This window comes from Monodelphis domestica, chromosome 2 (genome assembly GCF_027887165.1).
Source record: "Monodelphis domestica isolate mMonDom1 chromosome 2, mMonDom1.pri, whole genome shotgun sequence".
NCBI lineage: Eukaryota > Metazoa > Chordata > Mammalia > Didelphimorphia > Didelphidae > Monodelphis > Monodelphis domestica.
The window spans coordinates 176,419,892-176,445,773 of NC_077228.1; positions in this window are offsets into that span (position 1 = coordinate 176,419,892).

A 25,882-nucleotide genomic window follows, 5' to 3' on the forward strand; every position below is an offset into this window, starting at 1 on the left:
ACTTGTTTGAGTATTTCGAAAAGAGTGTAGATACAAGGAAGTCCTACGACTTAAACATAAGTTAAGTGTCGCAACCTCGAGTCTCACTTTAATATTTCTTGTGTGCTCTATTGGCACTATTCAGGTTTAGTCTGTGCTCCTTGTTTTTATCCCTTTTCCTGGAATCAGACACAAACATTAATCACAGTCCTATAATATTTTATCAATAAATGGCAGGTTCCCATAGTTTAAAGCTTTTAGGCATATATTGATATTATAGCAAGAGTATATATATTAACTTGTATTACTGCAGGGAAAAATATTAATATTAATTATGTGTACCTTCAGTACAAAAAATGAGAAAAAAAGAAGAAAAGAAATAAGAAAAATAAGATAAAAAAATCAGTAATTCAATATATTCTTGAGAAAAAAAAAGCCAGCATCCATTTGTCTATGGATTATTATCTCCAATTCTTATGAAAAGATAGAGTCACAATTCATATGATAGGATAGAGTCAATCAGTCTCAGCAGAAGATGCTTTCTTCACATGTGAGCAGTGAATCCAAGAGTCTCTTTCTCCAATCTTTATAGATGTTAGAGTAGTTAATAATATTTGGAATGGTCCTTCCCATGAAGGGAAGTTGCTCCAGTTCGCTTGAAATTCTTGATATAAACTTTATCTCCTGGGTTCAGGTCATGCAGAGAAAAGTCTAATGGTCCAGCTTGTACTGTAGCTCCGGATTCATGAAGTTCACGTAGTTTGTGCTGTAACTCCTGTATATAGGAAGCAATAGTAATATCTCCCCCTAATAGCGATGTATAAGCCGGGGAGAGAGGCTTAGCCTGTATAGGTGGATGTCCAAAAAGCATCTCAAATGGTGAAATATGTAAGTCTCCTCTAGGCCTGCTTCTAAGATAAAATAGGGCCAGAGGGAGAATTTCAGGCCATTTTAAATGGGTCTCAGTGCATAATTTGCCAATCATAGTCTTAAGTTCTTTATTCATCCTCTCCACTTGGCCTGAGCTCTGGGGGTGATATGGAACATGGAATTTTGGAGTTATCCCCAAGCAAGAATATATTTGATTTAAGATAGAATCGGTAAAATGACTCCCTCTATCGGAGTCAATGCGTGCTGGTAGGCCAAAACGAGGAATAATTTCTTTTAAAAGTATCTTTGCAACAAAATCTGCTGTGGCTCGGGTCGTAGGAAATGCTTCCGGCCATCTGGTTAGTTGATCTACAATTACTAGACAAAATTTATAACATCCAGCCTTTGGCATTGTTATGAAATCTATCTGTAGATGTTCAAAAGGTGTGTAAGCCAGAGGACGTCCCCCAAAGGCTTTTCCACAATATGCATGTTGGTTATATGCCTGGCAAATAGGGCAGGCTGAACATACTTTAGAGGCTACAGTAGTTATACCAGGGGCTATCCATACTCTCTTGACAGAGTCCACGATGCCCTGGGTGCCAAAATGACCATTTTTATGAATAGATTGGCAAATTTGGTTATAGAAACTTCTAGGGAGCAGGGGTTTTCCTTCAGATGACACCCATACTCCATTAATTTGTTTTGCTTTAAATTTTTGTTTCCATTTTTCCACTTCCTTTTCATTATAGGAGAGTGATAAATTTAAATTATCAGTGGTTGTTAATGTTAAAATTAATCCAGGTCCTTCTATGGCTGCTAGTTTTGCAGCGGCATCTGCTCGGTCATTTCCTCTAGAGACAGGGTCAGAGCCACCTGTATGGGCAGAACAATGAACTACAGCTAGGGCTTTAGGCAGTTTGAGAGCAGAAAGAACTTCATTAATAATTTCTGCATTAGCTATGGATTTTCCAGCTGAGGTTAAAAATCCTCTTTGGAGCCATAGCAATCCCAACTGAGTGACAAATGCCGAAAGCATATCTAGAATCTGTATAAATTGTTGCCTTTTTATCCTTGGCAATTATACAAGCTTGTTTTAGAGCTATGAGTTCTGCTCCTTGAGCGCTAATGTTAGAAGGTAGTGAAGCTGACCATTCAGTGGCAAATTCTGAGACTACGGCAGCTCCAGTGTAACGTATGCCATCCCTCATAAAAGAGGAACCATCGGTAAATAAAATCAGATCTGCATTGTCTAAGGGAGTGTCCAAGAGATTATCTCGAGGCTTTTCTGCCATGGACACTAATGTTTCACAGTTATGTAATGGTTCTCCTGAAGTAGGTAAATCTGGAAGCAAGGTGGCAGGGTTAAGAGTTGAACAGCATTTCAAGGTAATATTTTCACTATTTAATAAGGTTATTTCATACCTTGTAATTCTCTGATCCGAGAATGCCTGTGTTCTATGTTTTACCAATAATGCTTCAATCTCATGTGGGCACATTATTGTTAATGGACATCCCAATACTAAATCAACGGTTTTTGTTACTAGTAAGGCTGTAGCAGCTACTCCTCTAAGGCATGGTGGTGCTCCTGCTGCTACTGGGTCTAGTTGGGCAGAATAATAAGCAATTGGGCGCTGAGAAGGTCCCAAAGTCTGAGTTAACACACCAGAGGCTACTCCTCTTCGCTCATGCACATATAAAGTAAATGGCTTGTTGTAATCTGGGATGCCTAGAGCAGGGGCAGACATGATAACCTTTTTTAAACCTGATAGAGCTGACAAGTGTTCAGGCTCTAATTTGAGGGGTTCAGGAACCGAATCCTTTGTTAATGCTATAAGGGGTTTAGTGATTTCCCCATAGCAAGGAATCCATTGTCTACAAAACCCTGTTGCTCCTAAAATTGCTCTCAGCTGTTTCTTAGTGGTAGGAGCACTCAATTTTTGAATGTTCTCAATTCGTTTTGGAGAAATATAACGAGCACCTGCAGTCAAGATGAATCCCAAATATTCTACTTTTTGGAGACACCATTGAACTTTATCCTTAGAGATTTTATGTCCTCTTTTGTGCAATTCCAAAAGAAGGTGTTTGCTATCTTCTTGACATGTTTTTGCATCTGTTGAAGCCAAGAGTAGATCATCTACATATTTGATTAATTTGCTATTTTTAAATGTTATATTGTCTGTGTCTTGGCTCAAAATTTGCTCAAATAAGCTTGGACTTTTGACATAACCCTGTGGCAGCCGACACCAGGTATATTGTGAGCCCTTCCAGGTGAAAGCAAAAATATGCCTGGAGTTTTCATGTATTGGTATGGAAAAGAAAGCTGAACACAAGTCTACTACTGTAAAGTATGTAGCTGTGCTAGGAATAGATGAAATAATAGTATGTATGTTAGAAACTACAGAGTGTCTCTTTATAACGTGATTATTCACTGCCCTTAGATCCTGTATGAATCTATAGATGTGCTTGCCATCGGGCCCTTTTTTTGGTTTTTTAATTGGCAGGATGGGTGTGTTGTGTTCAGATTTGCAAGGGATTATTATTCCCTGTTCTATTAATGAGTTAATAACTGGTGTAATACCCTCAATTGCCTCCTTTGAGAGGGGATACTGAGGGATAGAAGGAGGTGGGCTAGATTTAGTTTTTATCTGCACAGGAACAGCAGATTTAAGTAAGCCTACATCAGAAGAAGATGTGGCCCAAAGAGACTCAGGTATATCTTTAGGTATTTCAAAAATGGAAGGTTCTTTTGCCTCCTGGTTTTCCGAGAGAAGTACAGGGAGTAAATTTAAAGATTCCTCTGGTACTTCTAATGATAATGAGCCATCTGGGGAGCAGGTTATTGTGGCTCTGAGTTTGCATAGAAGGTCCCTCCCCAGCAAATTTAAAGGGGAGTCAGGCATCAAAAGGAAGGAGTGTTGTACCTCTAGGGGTCCTACAGACACCATTCTAGGAGGAAGTCTTTTAACTCTTTGGGTTATTCCTGATACTCCCATTACATTCTCTGAGCCAATAGAATAACATTGTAAATCAGGTGTTCTCTTTAATACAGACCAGGAAGCTCCGGTGTCTAATAGACAATCATAATAGGTGTTACCCACCTTTAAGGTAACATGGGGTTCATTAGTATGGGGAGGGCAGTGGATAGGGACAATGGGTAGTAGGACATCAGGGTCTGGGAAATCAAAGGTTGTATCCTCTGATTCCTGTGCCCCAGCCCCCCCCCCGGGCACCATCATTGTGTTTGGGATATTCCTTGGGCACCCCCCTGAAGGGCACCTCTCTGAGGGTCATTAGTACCTCGAGTAATTTTTGGACGAGCGCTATTTCTCATATATTGTTGAGTATTATCATTAAAATTTTCTTCAATTTGAGCATTGTCATTAAATTCCCAATTCCTATTTCTATAATTCTGGTTTCTAAAGTTCTTATTTCTATATTCATTATAGTTATTTCCATAGTCATTATTATAATTTCTAGAATTCTGGTTTCTATAACCATTATCATAATTTCTATAGTTATTATTTCTAAAACTATTATTAAACTGTGTATTCCTTCCAAACATCTTAAGAAAGGTTCTACATTCCATCATTTTGTGGCCCTTCTTCTCACAGAAGTGGCAAGTAATGGATTGATAATTGGATTTCTGGAAAGGGGCAATTGTCGTTGGTTCATTATCATGCCCACTTTCTAATTTAGTTATCCTATCTATTAAATATCTTATTTTTTTCTTCATTTCCTCCATGTCATCATTATTTTCTTTCTCCTTTTCTTCGTTTCCCTTTAAAACATATATAGCTGTTTTTCGCAATTCTTCAAGGTCCATATCTGACCATCTTGGGCATTGTGTTTTAAAATAATTTTTAATTACTTTGCAAGAATTGTTTACAAAGATTCTTCTAACTTGTCTTAAACTATTCTCTTTATTTAAGTCCCAATCTAAGTATCTGTCCCCAAACTCGATAATTCTGTCCATAAATCTGGAGGGTGTTTCGTTTTCCTTTTGCTTAATTTTTTCCAGTTCCATCCACTTATCTGTACTGTCTGTACATTCCTTCATGGCCGTGAGGATGGCCTCTCTACAACGGTATAGTTGTAGATAGTCCTCAGGATTATTATAGTCCCATTCGGGATCCTGAGATGGCCAATGTGCTGCATTATGCCCCCGGGTTTTGTTGACATGAGCAATTATTTTATTTATTTCACGTTCACTTAAAAAAGCCTGTAGTAAGCTCTCAACGTCCTTGTAAGACGGATTATACTGAAAAAATATGTCTCCCATCTTTTTTGTTACTAGAAAAGGATCTTGTTCATATGTGGGGATATTTTGTGTAAATTCATTTATTTCTTGGGGAGTAAACGGTATCCTATGTCTTAAAGTCACCACATCCCCATTTCGTCCTATTTCAGGTACTTCTCTTAGAGGAAACAGGCCTCTAGTTGAATTTTGCACCTGTGGGTCAGTTTGACAAGGACAGGTTTCTCTAGGAGGACAAGATCTCCTTTGCATTTGAATTTGGTTTTCTGTAGGAGAAGGAACATGAGAAGCTGGGATTGCAGGGGAAGGGTTTTGGGGATTAAATTCAGACAAGATTTGCACTACACGAGAGAAGCAGTCTGTTAACTGGGCTATAGGGAAGGTGTTTTCCATCTCTATTTCAGGGAAGGAAATTTCCTCATTCAAAGGTTCAGAAACAGGTCTGTTTCTGGTAGAGTGGTTGTTTGCCAATTGATCCTGTAAGAAACTTTTTAGATCTTCTAATTGGGCTTGCATTTTATCCTCAATTTTTCCTATTTTATCTTCCATATTTCCCATTTTATCCTCAATATTTCCTATTTTATTCTCAATATTTCCTATTTTATCCTCAAGTTTTTCTATTTTATTCTCAATATTTCCTATATTATCCTCAATTTTTTCTATTGTATCCTCAATTTTTTCTATTTTATCCTCAATATTTTCTATTTTATCCTCAATATTTTCTATTTTATCCTCATTTTTTTCTATTTTATCCTCAACATTTTCTATTTTATCCTCAATATTTTCTATTTTATCCTCAATATTTTCTATTTTATCCTCATTTTGTTTTATTTTATCCTCATTTTGTTTTATTTTATCCTCAATATTTTTTTATTTTTTCATCTCTAAATATAGTATTGAGGAGTACAAAAATGACAGTACCTATTAATATAAAAATTTGGAGGTATCCTTCATTCCTCAATGCCCCTACTTCTTCAGCTGCCATATAATTGTCAAAGAATGTAGTACTCATTTTTATATATATATTTTGTAATTTCACAAAACACGTGGGGAGCAGGGCAAAGCAACAAACTTTCCACAGGGTTTTTTTTTTCTAATGCAGGAAGTTGTTCCTTAAGGGAAAGGATATTTAGAAACAACTCTTCCAGCCAGGACTTTAGAGTCCTGTTGCTGAGATTTAAAACAGCTGTTTTCTGTCTATCAGAGTCACACAGCTAGGAAGTATCTGAGGTCCCATTTGAACCCAGGACCTTCTGCCTCTAGGGCTGGCTCTCAATCCGCTGAGCTACCCAGCTGTCCCTTAAGATTAAAGGGAAGAAAAAGAAAAAACTGCTGATTCCAATTTAACTTAAGGAGAAAAGAGAAAAAGTTTTTTATACTCACGTGTTCTAGCAGCTGTGTCTTTAAGCCAAGTTTTTTGTTAAAAAAAAAAAAGGACTAAGTGGTGAGATGGTATAGTAAAAAGGCAAGGAATTTCAAAAGTTTTATTGAGAGGATTCTTTAGACTCCCGTGTGGTCAGCCACAATGTAACAAGGGAATCACTTTAAAAGACTGATATATATTAATTTAAGGTCGCCAAGGAATCAGCTATGTAATTCCTAAATGAAAAACTCAAGTCAGCCATCAGCCTTTTTTGGAGTTTAATTACAATAGGAGTAAGAAAGGAATTAGAGATAGAGAGAGAGGAAAAGGGAGAGAAGGGAATAGGGCTTAAATACCCCTTCTGTTTAGGCTGGGCCAAAAGGCCCAAGCCCTTAGATAGCTGGGGCAAAGAAAAGAGATCAGTCCCTATTACTCACGTGTCCAAAATGGAGAAACAGTCTCAGACTCCCCCTGTCTCTCTGTTTCCCTGCTGTATGGGTGCCCCCTCGACTGGGTCAGGTTGTTTTCAGGATGTGGCCTTCAGCTCCGAGGCCCTTTTGCCAGCCCTGTGGGTTACTGTTGTTTCAGACGACCCTGCTCTCTGAGGGGGGGAGGGGGGCGTGGCTTCCTGGAGCTCCAAGGGCTCCTGATAGGATTAACCTCGGACTGAGTATGCCCTGAGGCAGGGACCTTCGGTGAGACTCAGATGGAAGGATCTGGTCAGGGGGTTACAGACTCCCCTGTCTCTCTCTGTTTCCCTGCTGTCTGGGTGCCCCCTCAACTGGGTCAGGTTGTTTTCAGGAAGTGGCCTTCAGGATAGCCGGCCCTGAGGCTCTGAGGTTTCCTCTGCTGCCTCAGACTCAGAGCTCTGGGTGGGGGGATGGGTCCTGGAACCTTCCTTCTACCTACCCCTTAGATCTGAGTGATCTCGTGTTCTGGCTTTTGGGGGGGGGGCATACCTTTTGATCCAGGTCCAGGAGGAGGATTCCTGTGGTCTATGCTATTGTTTGTTTTGAATTTCGGTGCCTTAGGAGCATATAGTTTGAGTTTGGTAGGGAAGGGTTTCCGGAGATCTGAACTTTAGCTTTCTCTAAGCCGCCATCTTGACCGGAAGTCTCTGAGAACCCTAATCTGTCAAAGAAACTTCTACTTAACAAAATTATCAATCTCATTTCTTCCATTCCATTGTGGAAGAATACATCTTTGATTCCTGATAAGGGATCTCTATGGGCAGATTGCTGGGTTGTGATTAGATCTCTTTTCCTCAGTGGGTTATCATAGCAACTAAGGAGTGAGGCTGGGCAGCAGCTATATTTCTTGGTTAGTAACCCAAATACTCCAGTGGGCAGATGGTTAAAGTTTAATCAGCCACTGACAGGAAAGAGGAGTCAAGTTGGATGGCTACTTTACTCTTCCATTTGCAAGAGTGTGGAATGCAAATTTGGAAATCTGTGACATTTGTGTGTGAGCTATGCTTTAAGTAAGAGAACAGATGAGGTGGGTCTGCAGGAAGATGCAGATGTAGAGAAAAGACTCTAGAATGTTGGGGGGAAATGTGAGACAGTTTACTGGGCTTTTGAGCTGTGTCTTTCTCTGGTTTTGACCTGGAGAGACGGACTACTTGCCCTTGGATGTTTGTACCTATCGTTTCCATCCTACCTGCTTCCCTGCTGGCTGGTGATATCTATGGAGTTTCTTGGTGAGATTCTGAACCATCTGTCTGTAAGATTAGGTCTGAGGTCCATCTGGATCCAGGAGCTCTCCTGGGCCCTGTCCTGCCTAACTGCCAAAACCCACTGCCTCTATTACCATCAAAAGTGGGGTTTTGGGGTTAGTATAGGTTTATTTATCTTGGAGTCTGGGATTTTAGACAGATAGGTAAGAATCAGTGTAGCTCAAAATCTGTGGAGAAATCTCTGTGAAGAGATATTTAGTTTTGTGGGGTGTAGATATTTGATGTTAGTTTAGGATTATCCCAAATCCCCTTTTCACCTTTCCTTGTTTAATAAATCCAACAATCTGTCCCTGTTATATAGTGGTGTGTGTTTGTTACCTCATGACAGGCCCTACCTGGACTAGACCTGTTATCCTATTATCCCACAGTTGGCCTTCCCAAAACAGTTATCCTTCTAATACTAGCCTATAATTAAACATCTAATCCCATCTCCAAACCATCATACATTATAGCTATGATGACCTTGAAAGGGAATTATATCTGGAATGGTAGTCAGCTGTGGGCCCACAGATGGTATTTGTACTAGGTATTTCCCAGGTAACTTCTCAACATCCTATCTCTGGTTTCCAGTGGGATGGTCATCACAATTATCTTGGCATCCCATGATCTCCTCCACTTCATCTTTATGCTCTTTGGCTACCTGACCTATCAGACATTTTGTCCAGCTTAATTGGCCTCTGGATCTGCTTCCTATTCCTGGCCCATCCAGACAACACTATTTGGGGTTCCCATGATCTGTTGGTATCACATGCTCTTTTTGCCATCTTAATACTTTCTACCATCTACAACCTGGTCAGTACTGTATGCAGTGATACCTGATGGTGGAGGATGGGAGACTGAGGACTTCAGCCAGGGTGTCCAAGAGAAAATAAATTATTATAGTCTAAGCTAACTGGGCTCTTATACTCACTCTGGCTTCACTATCTCTGCTGGCTTGCAAGGAATAGTCTGGATAGCAGTTACCAGCTTTCAGAACTCTATGATCTCTTCTGATGAAGACTACCTAATCTTCATCAACATTCTTCACTGTGTTGTAGTCTTGGCTCTGCCCCCCTTTCAGCTACTGGAACACTTTTGTGGTGCTGAGAGAGCAGGAGGCTGCCATGGAGAGTCATGCAACATGGGGTCCAGGTCTCCTGAGGTTTAGGTGGTCCAGAACAGCATTGCTCTTTAGCATCTGACTCTGGCTTTCTCTGCCCTCTTTTTTCTGGTGTTCTGGTTGACTAAGCTGTTTGGCATTGCCATGAGGATCTATACTCTGTCTTCTTTGTGTTTAGAAATGTGATTGCCATTATGATCACCCCACAATACCCTAGGAAAACTTGAACTCTATAACCTTAAGGTTAAGAGTCTGAGCAGGAAATTTCTTCTTTTCTCTAGATGCTCTTCCAACAACCAGATCCAAAAACAAATCATTAGGGACATTGAATCTCTGATGTCTATTTCATCCCTCAAAAATGGATATTGCTAGGAACAGAATGGGGGTGGACATCATCTACACTGAATTCATTCTGGGGCAGGGAGATGCAGTAAGGGAGGAGAAACACCCCAAGCTATATATAAACCCAGAGGAAATTCTTTAATTATCTTGATTTAATAATCACAAATAGCTATCTTATAGTTGGAGTGGGTTAAAAATCTGTGTGTTTTTCATCTTTGCTAGCATAGAGTTTATTTTGTCTGTGTAAGAAGCAGGGACATGGATTTGAGTCACTTGGGAGAAAGCAGGTGGGTTGTCTGATCATTTAGGTGTCTGCTCTAGACATTTAAATAAAGGCTTACACTGTGAGCAGGACAGACGCCCTCAGCATTAGGCCTGAGAGGGAGAAGGTCCCCGCAGGGCTATTATTATAATGGTCTAGAGTCAAGGTCATTTCAACTTTCTGATGGAGAGTTTGTAGACAGCAGGAAAGGGGTCTTTCCATATATTTCAGTCTCCTAGATGACCTCTCCACTTTTATGTTGTGAAGCAGATCTTTGATCCTGCTTCAGAATCACTTAAGGGTCTGGACAACTACTGTCTTACCAGCTAGGTTGGAGGATCTGTTGGCTTATAGAGGCAGAATTTTAAGACTTGCCATTTTCTCTGTATCTCCCCTATTCCCTACTCCCTGAAACCCTTGATCTCCAGACTTCCTGTCTCTGCCTCACCCCTTCCCTCTGCTCTGTCCTTGGTACTGTTTGTGCCCAGGCCTGCTCCCCTCTCCTCCCCTCCCTGCTTTGTCCTTGATACTGCCTGCTCCCCTTATCATTTCTAAATAAGAACAGCCAGTGTAATAGATGATATTTGAGGGTATATTTGGTGAATACTAGCTAACTAATAGATCAGGCAGCTATTTTTCTTTTGCCTATCCTCCTTCCTCTATACCTCCCTTCCTTCCCTCTTCCAATATCTCTTCCTCCCCTCTTCTTCCCTTCAGTTTCCCCTTCCCCCCTCTTCAGAATCCTTCTATCACTCAGGGTGAGCTATGATGTTTCAGAAGAAATACTCTTTTCTTTTCTTTATTTCAAATAAGGGTTTATTGGGGAAAACAGGAAAGATGGAGGATAAGGTAAGAGGGGTGGGATTTCCCTAATATCTACAATGAGTGTTAGGTTGGAGGATACTAAGGGAAATGGCAATTCAGTCACTAGCATGAAACAGAGCCAGTCAGAGAGATATATGGACTATTGTCCTTCTTCTGCCCTCAAACCAGCCAGGTCACCTCCAACTTGATTATCCTAGGTCCCAGAGATAAACCCAACTTCTTCCTTCAGGGTCACCACCATCAGTCCAAAGACCTTCAAAACAGTTGGCTTGGCTCCAAACTGATTTTCCCAGTAATATTCCAAATGGAAATTTCCTTTGATTGACAACGGACCCATCTCCAGCTTCTGTCCTTGGCATGCATTTTCTTATAATTTCCCTCTTCTCCACATTCCTCCCTTTTTGTCTTTTTTTTTAATGCATCTAGCATTTTTTTTAATGATACTTACCTTTTGGATATATTTTGTTATATTTCTAACTATCTAATTCTTAACCCTATACTATACTAAATATCCCTTTACCCTCCCAAAATAACAAATTCTAATCTTATTTTAGCTATTCTGTCTATCTAGTTCTATGCTAAGTTTGGGTATAGGATAAATGGTTTAGGTAATAGAGATTTACATGAAATATAGTTTTGACATGATAACAAATCATGGAACAATTTTAAACAATTCCAACAGCATTTTGAATATGTAACTGTCTTATCTCCTAATGTCTATAAATTACACCTTGGTGTTTTGGGTCAGGAGGAAAAAATGGGGGGGGGGGGAATCAGACAAAATCCCCAAAACTTTGGCTTCAAATGATTTTGGCTATCTTCCCTCCCTGTTATGTTGGGTTGTAGGGTGGGAAAGAAAAAAAAAAACTCAGCAGGGTCAGCTTAGGAAATCAGCTTAGAAACTAGAAGGGGGTTGGGGCTGAATAGTGAGAGTTTGCTGTTCCACTCTGTGTTCCCCTGCTGAAAAACAGCTAGAACAGACTTGAAAACCCACATTGGGAAGGAAGGTGAGGTGGAAGGATTTATATGTCACCCTCTGAGCAGGACCAAGAAGGCTCTTCCAAACTCCAAATTGCTCTCAGACTTCTCAGCACACCTCAGCAATAGAGATACCAGGACTGGAGCAGCAGTGGCTGCAAAGGCATAAACAGCAATGGCAGCAGCAGCAGTGGTAGGAGAAAATGTGGCTTACAAATTTTATCTGGTCTATCTACTCTTTTCTCAAAGACTTAAACAATTTTTTTTGAGAATTCTATTCCAAAGTGGTACCATAGTTGTAGGCTTAAAAATTAATATGCAATAACTGCAAGTATTAGATATTATAAAGCTTATTATCTACCAAAATGGAACCACGTGATTAAGTTTTTCTACCTGCTCAAAAAGACTGTGTTCACAGGAAGAGAAGAGAGCTATACCAGGAACCCTACCCAATTTATCTCCTGCCTATTTCAGCACATAATGACAGGAAGTCAGAGGGCTCCTGGGAATCTTAGTTTTTAGGGTAACAGATTTCTAGTTACACAATTATATTTGATTGTGCCACAGTGTATCCATCTCTGTGTATAATGTTCTCCTGGTTCTTCTCCTTTAACTCTGCATTGAAGTGGGGTACACTTCTCTTACAATAATGCACAGACACCCAGAAGTTCAAATAATAGGAACCATTTATTACCACATGCCTGGTGGGGCACCCCCAGGGAGGGGTCATGCAGAACAAAGGGTTGGGGCAGATTTTTATATAAATACAGTGGGACAGGAAATCTTCCTTTGTCACTCTTGACAAAGGAAGGGATTGGTACATTTAAACAAAGTAATACATGTATATTCCTTATAAGGTTGGCAGAAGCAAGGAAGCAATAAATTATAGAAGCCACATTTGTGCGGGATTCTAGTGTTATCAGTGAAGGCATTCCCTGCTGTCATAAATTTAACCCTAGGCTGGAATATGTCTGAGTCCATGAAGAAGCTGTAACTTCCAGAGACTTGCAGGTGCTTCCTGGGAATATGGTTTTTGTCTACTTCAGCATCAATTCCTGGAGGTCTTTCCAGCTCACATGGAATTCCTCCAGTTCATTATTCCTTTCAGCACAATAGTATTCCATTAGTATCAGAAAACACAATTTTCTCAGCCATTCCCCAATCAATGGACACTCCCACATTTTCCAGTTTTTTGCCTTTATAAAGAGTGTGGCTATAAATATTTTTGTACACATATTTTTCCTTATTTCTTTGGGGTACAAACTCAGCAGTACTATGGCTGAATCAGCCATATGGTTGGATTAATTCTGAGCCACACCTCTGCTCTTAATTCCTGCCTTTCCTTAATTCCTGTCTTTTGCTCCCCATAGAATAGGGGACAAAAGAAGACCTGTGGAAAGATAAAGATTCGACTGGGGAAGAAAATAACCCAGAAAAGACTTGAGACTCTATTTCTTGCCACTTCTACCCCTATCCCTTCAAGACTTTCTCCTTCACCTTAATTTGCCTATAGAAATGGTTGAAGAGGGGCTTAAAGAGCTGTCACTTATTTAAGAAGGGAAGGGCCATGTTGTATAGCCTGTGTAAAGGTCAGACTTTGGTTGCTTTTCTGGATAGCACACCCAAGGAAAGAAAACCAAAGGAGTGTTTTCACCAGGTTGGATGTGCCTGCCTTAGTTTCAGAGCCCCAGCAGGTTCTCTCAAGCATCTTTCTAAAAAGACCTTTTCTCAACTGTGGGAGTAGAAACACAGAAGAAAAACAAGTGCTTGATCACATGGGTCAATTGGGATACGATTGGGGATGTAGACTCTAAATGATCACCCTAATGGAAATTTTAATAATATGGAAACAGGTATTGATCAATGACACATGTAAAAACCAGTGGAATTTTGGGTTGGCTCCAGGAAGGGGATGGGAGGAGGGGACAGAAAGAACATGAATCATGTCACCATGGAAAAATATTCTAATTAATTAATTAATTTTAAGACAAAAAAATTTAAAAATACAAAATAAAAAGACCCTTTCTCCCCTCAGACAAAACTACCACTAATGCTGGTCCTCCTCACCTCACCTTGACTATTGGTAAAGGTGATTTCTGGGTTTGCCTTCCTCAAGTCTTTCCCCATTCTAATCCATGCTTCATTCAGTCACTAAAATCTCTAAAGTGATATGTTTTTTTTTTTAATTTTTAAAATTAAAACCCTTACCTTCCATCTTGGAATCAATACCATGTATTGGTTCCAAGGCAAAAGAGTGGTAAGAGCTAGGCAATGGGGGTGAAGTGACTTTCCCAGGGTCACACAGCTGGGAAGTGTCTGAGGTCAGATTTGAACCTAGGACCTCCCATCTCTAGGCCTGGCTTTCAATCTACTGAGCTACCCAGCTGGCCCCTAAAGTGATATTTTTAAAGCACAGATCCAATTATGTCACTTCACCCTACCCCATACTCAATGACTTCCAGTTGCCTCAAGGAGCTAAGCTTTGTTTGGTATTCAAAGCCCTTTGTGACTCATTCTTCTGATACCTTACTCCAGGATAAGTATTCTTCTATTCCGTGATAGTGGCCTCCTATCTTTTACATAAACAAGACTGTTAGCCATAAACAATGACAGCCCTAGTCATTCTCTGGCTTTCCCCATGCCTGGAATGCTCTCCCTCCTCTGATCAAAGTGCTTTGGTTTCCTTTAAGTCCTAAGGAATATCTCACTTTTTCTTGGGAGTCTTTCCAAGACCCTCTTAATTTCAGTGCCTTCCTTCTGTTTATTTCCTGTTCATCTTGTATTTAGCTTGCTTTGTATAGATTTGTTTGCATGCTGTCTTCCCCTTAGATTATAATTACTTGAAAGCTAGGATAGTCTTTAGCTTCTTTTTATATCCCAAGTATAGTGCTTGGCAGCTGATGTAAACCTCAAAATTCCTTAGACTTATAAATGCTGGAAATTTCACCATTGGGATATTTCATACTTGGAAAATTTCTTACTGATAGTCTATTGGAATGGGAACTCCATTGGCATGGGAGGTTCCTTCTCTTCCCTTCTTAAGATTACTTTAGGACAGAAACCCTTTGCTGAACAATGGAAAGGACTTTGACCTATGCTTAAGCATAGAACAGGAATTTCTTTGAGTCTTGATTGATTTTAGAATTGATACAATGGAGATACTTGGAATAAATCTCCACCCTATTCAGTCCTAATAGGATTGAGTAAGGGCTGCAGCCTAGATCAAAATTTAATTATTCCAATCTCTACCATACTCAAGTTAACAGGATTTAGAAAGGGCTGTAGCAAAGGAGTAAAGATTTAATCATTTGAAAAATATGACCTTCAACAGACATGTGCAAAAGCCAGAAACCTCTGGGCGGTCCTGGGTTAAGCTAGAGCCTCCATTGGCACAGGGAAATTGATGAACATGATTGGTAGATGTGAGGACTGAGGGGAGGCAACTTGGATGGTTTCCTTAAAGATAGGAGGGTCTGGAGACTGGGGGAGGTTGAGTTTTTGGTCGGTGTGGTTCCTGGGCTCTGAGAAGGCTTGCTCTGAAGGAAGCTGAAGGTGGGGGCCCCTGAGACTGTTTCTCCATTTTGGACACGTGAGTAATAGGGACTGGTCTCTTTTCTTTGCTCCAGCTATCTAAGGGCTTGGGCCTTTTGGCCCAGCCTAAACAGAAGGGGTATTTAAGCCCTATTCCCTTCTCTCCCCTTTCTCTCTCTCTCTCTATCTCTAATTCCTTTCTTACTCCTATTGTAATTAAACTCCAAAAAAGGCTGACGGCTGACTTGAGTTTTTCATTTAGGAATTACATAGCTGATTCCTTGGTGACCTTAAATTAATATATATCAGTCTTTTAAAGTGATTCCCTTGTTACACTGATAGGCATTTAATAAATGGTTATTGATTATTATTTTACGGAGAATGTGGGGTGAAACTCTGTTTTATATAAAGACATCTGAAAATAAGTATGTAAATCATCCTGGCCCAAGGACATCTTTCACTGAAGATTGAGAGAGGTAGTTTAGGGATGCCCTCACCTCTTGGCTGAGTTGTTCCGTAGCCTGTGATCTTGGAGAAAAATGGATCATAGGATTTAGAGCTAGAAGGAACTTTAGAAATTAGTCCAATTCCCTTATTTTATAAAGGATCTCTTCCATCACAATCTTCAGAAACTCATTTTCTAGCAAAATGACATAAACTCTGAAATACACTTCCTCTGTACCAGTGTTCCTGGGGCACCTCACCCTCTGATTGGAGATAGTGAAGAGTAAAGAGTTTCTCCCTAATCATCCATTTAAGGAGGGCACCCAAGGCAGTCATTCATCATTTCCCACAATGAATGCAGGACTTGACCATGCCCTTGCAGTGCCAGGTAACTTTGCCCTAGACTATAGTCTTCAGGTTCTTTTTATATGCTGTTGTCCTTGATTAGACTGAGCTTTGCTTTTTTGCCTTTTGCTTTCTTTGTATCCTCAGCTATTAACACAGTGTCTGGAACATAGTAGAGCTTAATAGACTGTTAAAGAGTGTAACATACCGGGCATGGAAGTATGGTCGATGTATTAAATACTTGATCACATCAGTTAATGATCAGTGTATAGAAGGGCAGGAGAATTCATGAGCCTAAGCCACAAAGGCTTAGCCCTCACCTTGTCAAACCTCATTCCTCTGAAAAGCGCATGTCAGGCGAATCCCCACCTCCTCTGATCATATCATTGTCTATTCAACCAATGTTAAGACCTACATGCTATGTTACATATTCAATGATCACCTCTCAATCCACAATAAATGCTGGGGTGAGAGGCACTACTCTTCCTCTTGATTCCTGCAACCTTGGAGCTCTTTCTTCTATCTCTCTTAGTGCCACTCTTGGCCACATGCTTTCTATCTCGGAATTCTTGCTTCCATGTGTTCTCTTATTTCTCATCTTTTCCTTTAATTAATTTTCTAAGGAGAATATCATCAGGAGCAAGGGATGCTCCCCCTATCAATTAACTTGTTTGTGTCTCTTGATTTATCACCCATTTTTCTCTTTCTCCTTCTCAAGCTATAACCCACAAAGGAAAATTATATAACAATCACTGCCCGGATTGTTATAAAGAGTATTTACTATCATCCATCTCAACATCCTCCAAAAGAGACTGTCTCCCTGGAACACACACCTTAGGAGGGATTTGCCCCCCTCTAGCAAAGCACATGTTCTTTACAAGCAGGCTGCCCAACCACGTGGCAATCACATTTTGGTCCTGTATTATTTGAGTCTAGTAGATGGAGGGGACAGGGATTGATTCATTCATTAGATCTCTTAGTTTTGGGTATTCCTGGATTCTAGGGTCCTTAGGAGGTGGATCACATGGTCTGGGTTGTCTAGGAGAGAGAACAGAAGTTCTATCCTTGCTTGGGGGAGAAGTGTAGTACTGCAGATGGCTTCTCTATGGTAGTGGGCTGTGGGGGGGCTTGTGTGAGGAAGGGCAGAAGGAACTCTGCACCACCAGCCTTGTCCTGCAGTGGTTACAGCCTGGGCATGGGAGGTGGGATAGCATGCATGTCCTGGCAGTTCCAGGATCTGTCCTCATGGAAGCTCCTGTGTGTGGAGAGGCTCCCTCGGTCTCTTGCTGCTGCTCTGTTCCCTGCTACAAAGACCACAAAGGGAGGGATGGGCTGGATCCCCCCAGATCTCCAGCAGAGCTGCAGTGAATTGGTCAACCCTGGCTGGGGACTGACTTTCTACCTTCTTCAATGTTCTGTTTCTCTTATAATCTCTCATCTTCTCTCACTTCCCAGTCATCTCCTGTCTCTGTTCTTCCTTAATTCTGTCCTATTCTATCACTTCCCAGTTCTGTCTTCTATTTTTGATCTTTGATTCTGTTCCCCACTATTCCCTTCTTCATGTGTGGGATAAAAGTGAGGATGACTGTCCTATCCACTCAAATAAAAAAAAAAACCTGGAGTCAGAAAGTGAGAGTAGAAGAGGCAGAAATTTATTCCTTTCTCATGAGAAAGGGAAACCAGTCTAAGTGAGGCAGAAATGTAAAAGCTGGGTGTAGAAACAAGCATTATATATATTCCTTCAGACGAAACCCCCGATCCCTACCCCATTTGTCTGGGAGTCAGGATTTATCATCTAGGCTGAAGTCTACCCCAATGAGCTCATCTCTAGCCTCTACTTGGGTGGGGGTAAAGTTAAGAGATGATAAGGTAGGACAGATGAGCTGAGTGACTCACCATTCTTCTAGTTTCTTGAGCCCTGATGATGTCCTTGAAGTGAGTTAAAGAGTCTGGTTCTAAAATAACCAGACATTCTTGAAACTAAAACAGTCTTATTTACATATTTTATTCCTGATGGGTGGTGGTGGTGTAAGCTGGATGCTTTGCCTTGAGAATCACATACTTTATCCTATTTCATTCAGTCTTCCCTTTTTCTTTTTTCCCCAACTGGTGTGATTCTCACTCCATTGCTAGAAATTTGCCTCAGTTTCCATCTCTAAATCTAGATATCCCAGACTGTTATCTTTTTCTACTGTTTTTTTAGTACCACAATCTCTTTCTTCTCTGAATTATATATTCATCCCATATCAATTAGAGAAGACCACATATGAACTGGTACATGAGCTGTTTTTAGTTCCAGCTGCTCCAGTTTCATTTGCTTCAGCAATTCAGTATGAGCAGCAACTTCCCTTTGCTAGAGATCATATACCTCTCTTCCCAAATTTTCCCAAATATGTGCACTACTCCTCATGAATACTTAGAATCAGTAAAAATATTTCCCCCACTTTCTCCTAGCATTTCAGAACCTGAGTAAGGGCATATAATTTGCAAGTTTGAGTTGACCATGAATTTTGAAGATGACTTCTATCTACTATGTAAAGGGAACCCCTTCCCCCAGAAATCACTTACTAGGGTCCTACCCATGTTATTGCACTGCATGTACTATGTTACATGACTGAACATCATGTGAATACTCCAAACATAGGTCACAGGTGAAGAGTCCTAGAGACATGACCCCTGAACTAAAGGAGGGGATAAAAGAGAGGGTACAAGGAGTTTGTTCTTTCTATTCCCTTGGACAGCTCCAGTGGAGTACCATGACTGAGAGATAGCCATGTGCACAGACATGTGGTTAGATTAGAAATAGGTTTTAATCTCTATATATGCTTTCTTTATTCAAGTAATATTAATAAACTCTATGGAAACTAAGAACCAGGAGTTTTTAATTTAACTGTAACAGATGGCAACCACTGAAGTTTTGGAAAAAGAATCCTCATTTTTTAAAAAAAGTTCTTTTAGTATAGAATAGAGAATAGATCAATTTTGCTCCTATTCCTGCTGCAAAGTGGCCTTCTGTCACCACCGTTCTTGCTGAAACAGCTGCCTTGCTTCATTTGATATGCTTTGCCCCTTGCCACATCCCTCCTTGCACCCATCCCTCCTGCCTCTGCTGCCTCCTGACCATTGCCAATTCCCTGGAGCCATGCCAATTGGTGGGATAAACCCCCTTCCCAACCTCAAACAAGCTCAGGGCTGAGTAGTGACTGGAAACAGCTGAGTAGCCAGCCCCATCCCACCCCCACCCCCATCACCTTATTGCTGCTTGGTGAGCTGGGCTTTTAGCAACAATCAGCTGAGCCTTACAGGCCTCCATTGTGGACCCCACCTGGTGAAACTGGCATTTTCTGACTTCCACCCCCTGGCTCCCAGCCTCATGATGTGGCTACCCCCCATCCCCTCTCCCCCCCTCCCCCACTGGTAGAGAGCTATAGGCTTCCAGCTTAGCGCTGATGCTGGCTCCTGGACCAATGGTGGTGGCAGGTCCCCTGTACAGCCTGGACTTCAAGATTAAGCATGGCCAGAGTAGGGGCCCCTGGCCCTCACCATTGCTATCCACCCCCACTCCCACCTGGTTTCCAAGCCAATCCTATCCTAACCCAGTGGGGCTTCCACACTTCTAGCAATGAGGGTGGGGACTGAAGCTCCAGTTTGAAACATTTAAAATAGTTGTCTGCCATAAACTGTAATAATTAAAATGGTTGATGTTGTGAACTGTTGTGAGTTAAAATGGTGGAAGATATAAATTATGATAGATAAAAGAGTGGGTGAGTAAATTTGACCGCTGAAAATATGTTTCACTACAGTGTCTTGGTTTTTTTAATCAAATATAAGGTGGTCACCAGGGAATATATTCCAAATCATGAATATGCCCAAGTCAACTGGGTTTTATAGAGATTTTAATTAACAATACAATGAGTAATCAAAGAGAGAGAGAGAGAGAGAGAGAGAGAGAGAGAGAGAGAGAGAGAGAGAGAGAGAGAGAGAGAAAAGTATAAGTATGAAGGGCCTTAAGCCAACATGGCCTAGACCTGAGTCTTAAGAGAGAGAGATCAGTCAGTCAGTCTTTTATCACTCACCACAAGATTTGTCTTAAGCAAGGATGTCTGGGGAACAGAGTCTCCCCAGAGGGAGTTCCAGCCAGAGTCAGCCTCCCAAGGGACTTCTTCTCAAGAGATCTTCAAAGGGCCTTCTCCAAAAGGATCTATCTCCAAGCCTCCCAGGATCTCTTGCTCAAGAGATTCCTTTTCTTATATAGGGGTTTTTTTTCCTATGTCACCTCCCCTAAGTTCTTCCATCTACCAATCACCATAGATGTTTTCTAAAAGACAGCCCATCTGAATTCCAGCTAAATTGACTAATCCCCTCAGTAAGTCTGAACCAGAGATAACACAGCTGAGTCGACTAATCCCATCAAGAAAAAACCTGCCTGACCTTTATAGGTACCTAGCATCCCATTGTATCAATTCTAAAAACAGGCATGGCTCAAAGAACTCCCTGCCTCATCATAAGCATGGGTCCAAGTACTTTCATTGTTTAGCAAGGAGTTTTCTCCCCTAAAGCAGTCTTAAGTATGGGTGGAGTAGAGGTCCTCCCATTTCTGATCCTGGTGAGTGTTCCCAGTAGGGAATTTGTTCCAATGGAGGATTCCTCAATGTGGAAATTTTTAACATTCACAAGTCTGAGAAATTTCAATTTACAAGTTCACACGGGGACCTCCTGTGCAAGCTGATGGACCCTGACCTCCCAGCAGGGGGTTGAGGCTCTGTGCTCCCAGCTGTGGCTACAGTATACACACAAGTGTAGTGCCACCCACAGTCAAGAAGTAAAACTGTAGGCAATTTGATTAAAAAAATCATAATAATAAAATTAAATGTAATTGAATACATCAAATTGAATTGAATCAAATGGAATAAAATTTAAATAAAATAATTATTAATAATTAAAAATTAAACAATAATGAATTAAATTAAATTAAACCAAATTAATAAAATTGAACAAAACCACATTAAGCCAAACTAATTCTATGGGCAATAAAATCCTTTAGCTGGCCAAGGTATGGTTCTTTTGATTTAAAAATTTTTTTAAATCTAAAACTTGCCATTGGCCATAAGGATTCTAAAGACTATGCCTACTGGTTATTGTGGGTAACTATGGTTGAAAATTCAACAAAACCCACTGAAAATAGCTTTGTTGAATCTGAAAACTGTAAAAATTAAATTTAGTTTTCTCTACCAAAAGTATTATATTTTTAGAGGTTTATTAAAGATTATTAGAAATCAAGGAAATAAGAAAATATAAAATAGAGAAAAGCATGTGTCTAGGAGGACTGAATAGCCCATTCACAGCTACTTACTCTACATCTTGAGAGAGTATAGTCAGTTTAAATACAAATTTTGTTCTCAGCCCAGGTGGGGATTCAGGTGATATTATAGGGAATTTTGGGAATTGCCAAGGACTTCTAGGGATTGAAGTCTGGGGTTCAAATCTCCATTTTTACATTCCCCCATTTGATTGTTATTGGGAGAGTTTTCCCCAAAAAGGATCATGAAAACATAATCAACTTAAAAGATTGCAATAACTTAAGGAGAAGAGGAAAAACACAAAAACAATACTTGCTAGACGCATTGACAAAAAAACAGTTAGGGGGCAGTCCCCTTTGGCATGAAAGCATACATACTAATAAATGTTCAATCAACCACACCCAAACTTCATTCTTGATCTTCTCATGCAGCTTGTGGTCTGGAGGCATCTTCATGGTGTCTTCTCCAAACAGTTCAGTTTCTGGATTCAGAGAGGTATCATGTTTCTTAACCTAAAATTCTTCTCAAGAGGAATTTAAACTTTGAAATTTAAAAAAATAATATTTTTACATTCCCCCCTTGAAGAGGGTAACTGAAAAACACAGGGATTATTTAGGGATGCATGGCTGATTTATGAGGTATATGACTCAATTGGCAAGAGAAATTAAAAAGAAATCAGAAAAATCCAAATAAAAAAAGATAATTTCTGGATGAAAATATAGACTATCAAAGTCTTATGTGTAAAAATTCTAAGTAAAGGAAAAATAAATCTATAACAGGTCCTTGAATCAGGGCCCAATTAAAATAATATAAGCAATTAAGCATCTACCCAGTCAGTAGCCAGGACTACAGAAAGTTTGCCACACTATGAAAGACAGAAAAGGGATTAGATTATAGGAGCCAGGTTAGGAGCCAAGTTTGGGATACTCATCTGTAAGTATTTTCAGAGTGAGTGTGGATACAAGGAAGGCCTATGGCTTAACGTATTTTAAGCGTTGCAACCTTGAGTCTTCACACTAGGTTCAAGTCCTTTGTATTGGCTTAGAATCTTTCCTGGATTGGTTTCTTTGCCCCCGTGCAATGGCTCTTTTGTATATCTTGTCCTGGAATCAGACAGAATCATTAAGCAAAGTCCCATAATTTTTTTTAAACAATTAGTGGCATCATTTTTATAGTCTCAAGCTTTTGGGGGCATGCATTGACATTATAGCAAATGTATTTTAAACTTATATTACTGCAAAATCAAAAAGTTAAAGAAAATCTTAATACTGGTGACATGTGCTTCAAATATAAAAAGGAGAGAGAAAAACTGAAATAGTATATTGCATACGCAAGAAAATATAATAAGAGTTGTAAAAATAAAAATGTAGCTTATAATCATTATAATCAAGTCACATTGTAATAGGGCAAATCATGAAACACACAAAAACATCCAAATGGGTTTTATCCTCACTATGCTCAGTCCAGCAATCCCCCTCCCCTCAGTGTGGGGGATCCCAGAAGTGTGGCCAAAGGAATCTAGATGAATGATGTTACATGGGAGGGGAAGGGACCTCAAAGAGTCTAGAGGTGAATTTTAAAGCTATTTCATACCCCACTGCCTTATTAATGTTAACAGTTTGTTCATTCCCTTCCACATAGTGAAGAAGTCTCTGTAACACAATTTTATTTTATTTTATTTTTTGCTTTAAAATTTTTTAAGTTTTGGAAATTTTTATTTAATTAATTAATTTAGAATATTTTCCCATGGTTACAAGATTCTTGTTCTTTCCCTTTCCTACCCCCACCTCCCTCTCATATCTGATGCAAAATTCCACTGGGTTTTACATGTATCACTGATCAAGAACTATTTCCATATTATTGATATTGGCACTAGTTTTAGAGTCTATATGCACAATCATATCCCCATTAACCCATGCAATCAAGGAGTTATTTTTCCTCTATATTTCTATTCCCACAATTCTTCCTCTGAATGTGGATGGTGTTCTTTCTCATAGGTCTCTCAGAATTGTCCTGGATCATTGCATTGCAGCTAGTAGAGAAGTTCATTATGTTCTATTGTACCACCATGTGTCAGTCTCTGTGTATAATGTTCTCCTGATTCTTCTTACTTTTTTTAGGGTCTATTAAATTCCCTCCCCCCTCTCTTTTTCTCCTTTTATGTACTTCCCACCCTACTCCCCCCTTAGTTTCCCCCTTCTCACTTTTCCTGTAGGGTAAGATAGAATTTGATACCCCAATGAATCTAGATGCTCTTCCCTCTCAGAATTAATTCCACTGATAGTAAGGTTTAAATATTACCCATTATCACTCTCTTCCTCTCCTTCTTATAATAGTATTCTTTCCCTCGACTTCCCATGCACCTCTGTGTGATATAGATTATCCTATTTATCTTATTCCTTCAAGTTTCTCTTGGTGCCATCTTCTATTCCCTTCCCCCTTTTCCTTTTTTTACATATCATCTTAGACCACTTATTACCCTAATCTCTACCTGTTAATGATTCTTCTAAATACTATAATAGTGAATAAAATTTTTGAGAGTTACAAATAACATTTTCCATGTATTAATATAAACAATTTGATCTTATTGAAGTCCTTAAAGAAGAAAATTTAAATAAAAACATTTTTTCTTTCCCTTCTCTTTGTTATGTACCTTTTCATGTTTCTCTTGATTTCTGTGTTTGGATATAAAATTTTCTGCTTAGTTCTGGTCTTTTCTTTACAAATACTTGGAAATCTTCTATTTTGTTGAATGCCCATACTTTCCCCTGGAAGTATATAGTCAGTTTTGATGGGTAGGTGATCCTTGGATGAAGGCCCAATATTCTTGCCTTTCTTTTTTTTTTAAACCCTTACCTTCCGTCTTGGAGTCAATATGGTGTATTGGCTCCAAGGCAGAAGAGTGGTAAGGGCTAGGCAATGGGGGTCAAGTGACTTGCCCAGGGTCACACAGCTGGGAAGTGTCTGAGGCCAGATTTGAACCAAGGACCTCCCATCTCTAGGCCTGGCTCTCAATCCACTGAGCTACCCAGCTGTCCCCTTGCCTTTCTGAATATCATATTCCAAGTCTTTCAGTCCTTAGTGAGGAAGCTGCCAGACCTTGTGTAATCCTTATTGGTGCTCCTTATTATCTGAATTGTCTTTTTTGCTTCTTATTAAATTTTCTCCTTAGCTTAGAAGATCTTGAATTTGGCAATTACATTCCTGGGGGCTGTCTTTTGAGGATTTAGTGTAGAGGGTGTTCTATAAATTCTTTCAATGTCTATTTTGCCCTCTTGTTCAAGAACATCAGGGCAGTTTTCTTGGATAATTTCTTATAGTATGATGTCAAGATTTCTGTTTATTTCTGAGTTTTCAGGTAGACCAATGATTCTCAAGTTGTCTCTTCTCAATCTGTTTTTTAAATCATTTATTTACTCAATGAGCTATTTCATGTTTCCTTCTATTTTGTCAGTATTTTGACTTTGCTTTATTAATTCTTGCTGTTTTGTGAGATCATTGGCTTCCAATTGCCCAATTCTGGTCATTAAAGAGAGTTTTCTGCTATAATCTTTTGATTTTCCTTTTCAGTTTGGTCTATCCTGCTTTCCGTGTATTCTAGCTGTTTAATTTTGTTCTCCAATTGGGAGTTCCTGTTTTTTAAACTGTTATTTTCTTTTTGAACTATTTCCTACTTTTCTTGCCAAAACTCTTCCATCTTTCTCATGAGCTCCAATTTAAATTCTTCAAGAACTTGTGGCTAGTTTCCTTTTTTTTTCTTTTGGAAGGTTTGGATACATTTACTTCTTTGTCATCTTCTTCTATTTCCTCTGAAGTCTGGATTTTTTCTCCATAAAAATTATCCAGGGTTAATTCCTTCTTGTTCTTCTTGCTGTATGGAAGTTGTTTTTCCTGGGCATTTTTTTGCCATCACTATGCTAGTTTTTCCTTCTCTTTCCAGTCAGAAATCTGAGTGAGGAGGGAAAGCTTTTTGTGTATGGGGTTAGGGAGCACAATTTTTGCCTGAGGCCACCTCTCACATCTCCGAGTTTTCTATGACACCCCTCTCTGCACTACCTCTACACCCAAAGTCCTTGCTCTTCTGCATGCTGGGGTCTCAAGTCTAGCTGCTCTCGGGTCTAGGTCCTTGGTGGCCTTAGTCAGCTGCCATGGACCTAGAGGTGCCCCCACTTTCTCTCTGATTCTAGTGCTTGCTGGCTCTGACTCTGATTCCATAGGTGGGTTGGGGGAGGGTTAATCAGCTCATGTTTTGGGGGAAGCTATATCACCCCCCTATAGTGTGGAAATGCCCAAATCCCACATACCTCCAATGCTGCACCATACTGTGGAGTCCCTTCATTCTTATGAATTTGTTTTTTTGGCTTTTTGAGGTAGTCTATATTGGTAGGTGATGAGGAGAGGAAGAGTCCTGTGTCTATACTGCAGCCTTGTTAACCTGGTTCTTCTCCTTTGATTTTTAGGATCTCTAATTTAGTTTTTATCTGGGGATTTTTAATTTGTTCACTTTCTAGTTTTTTAATTTGCATGCCCAATTTATTGATCTCTGCCCTC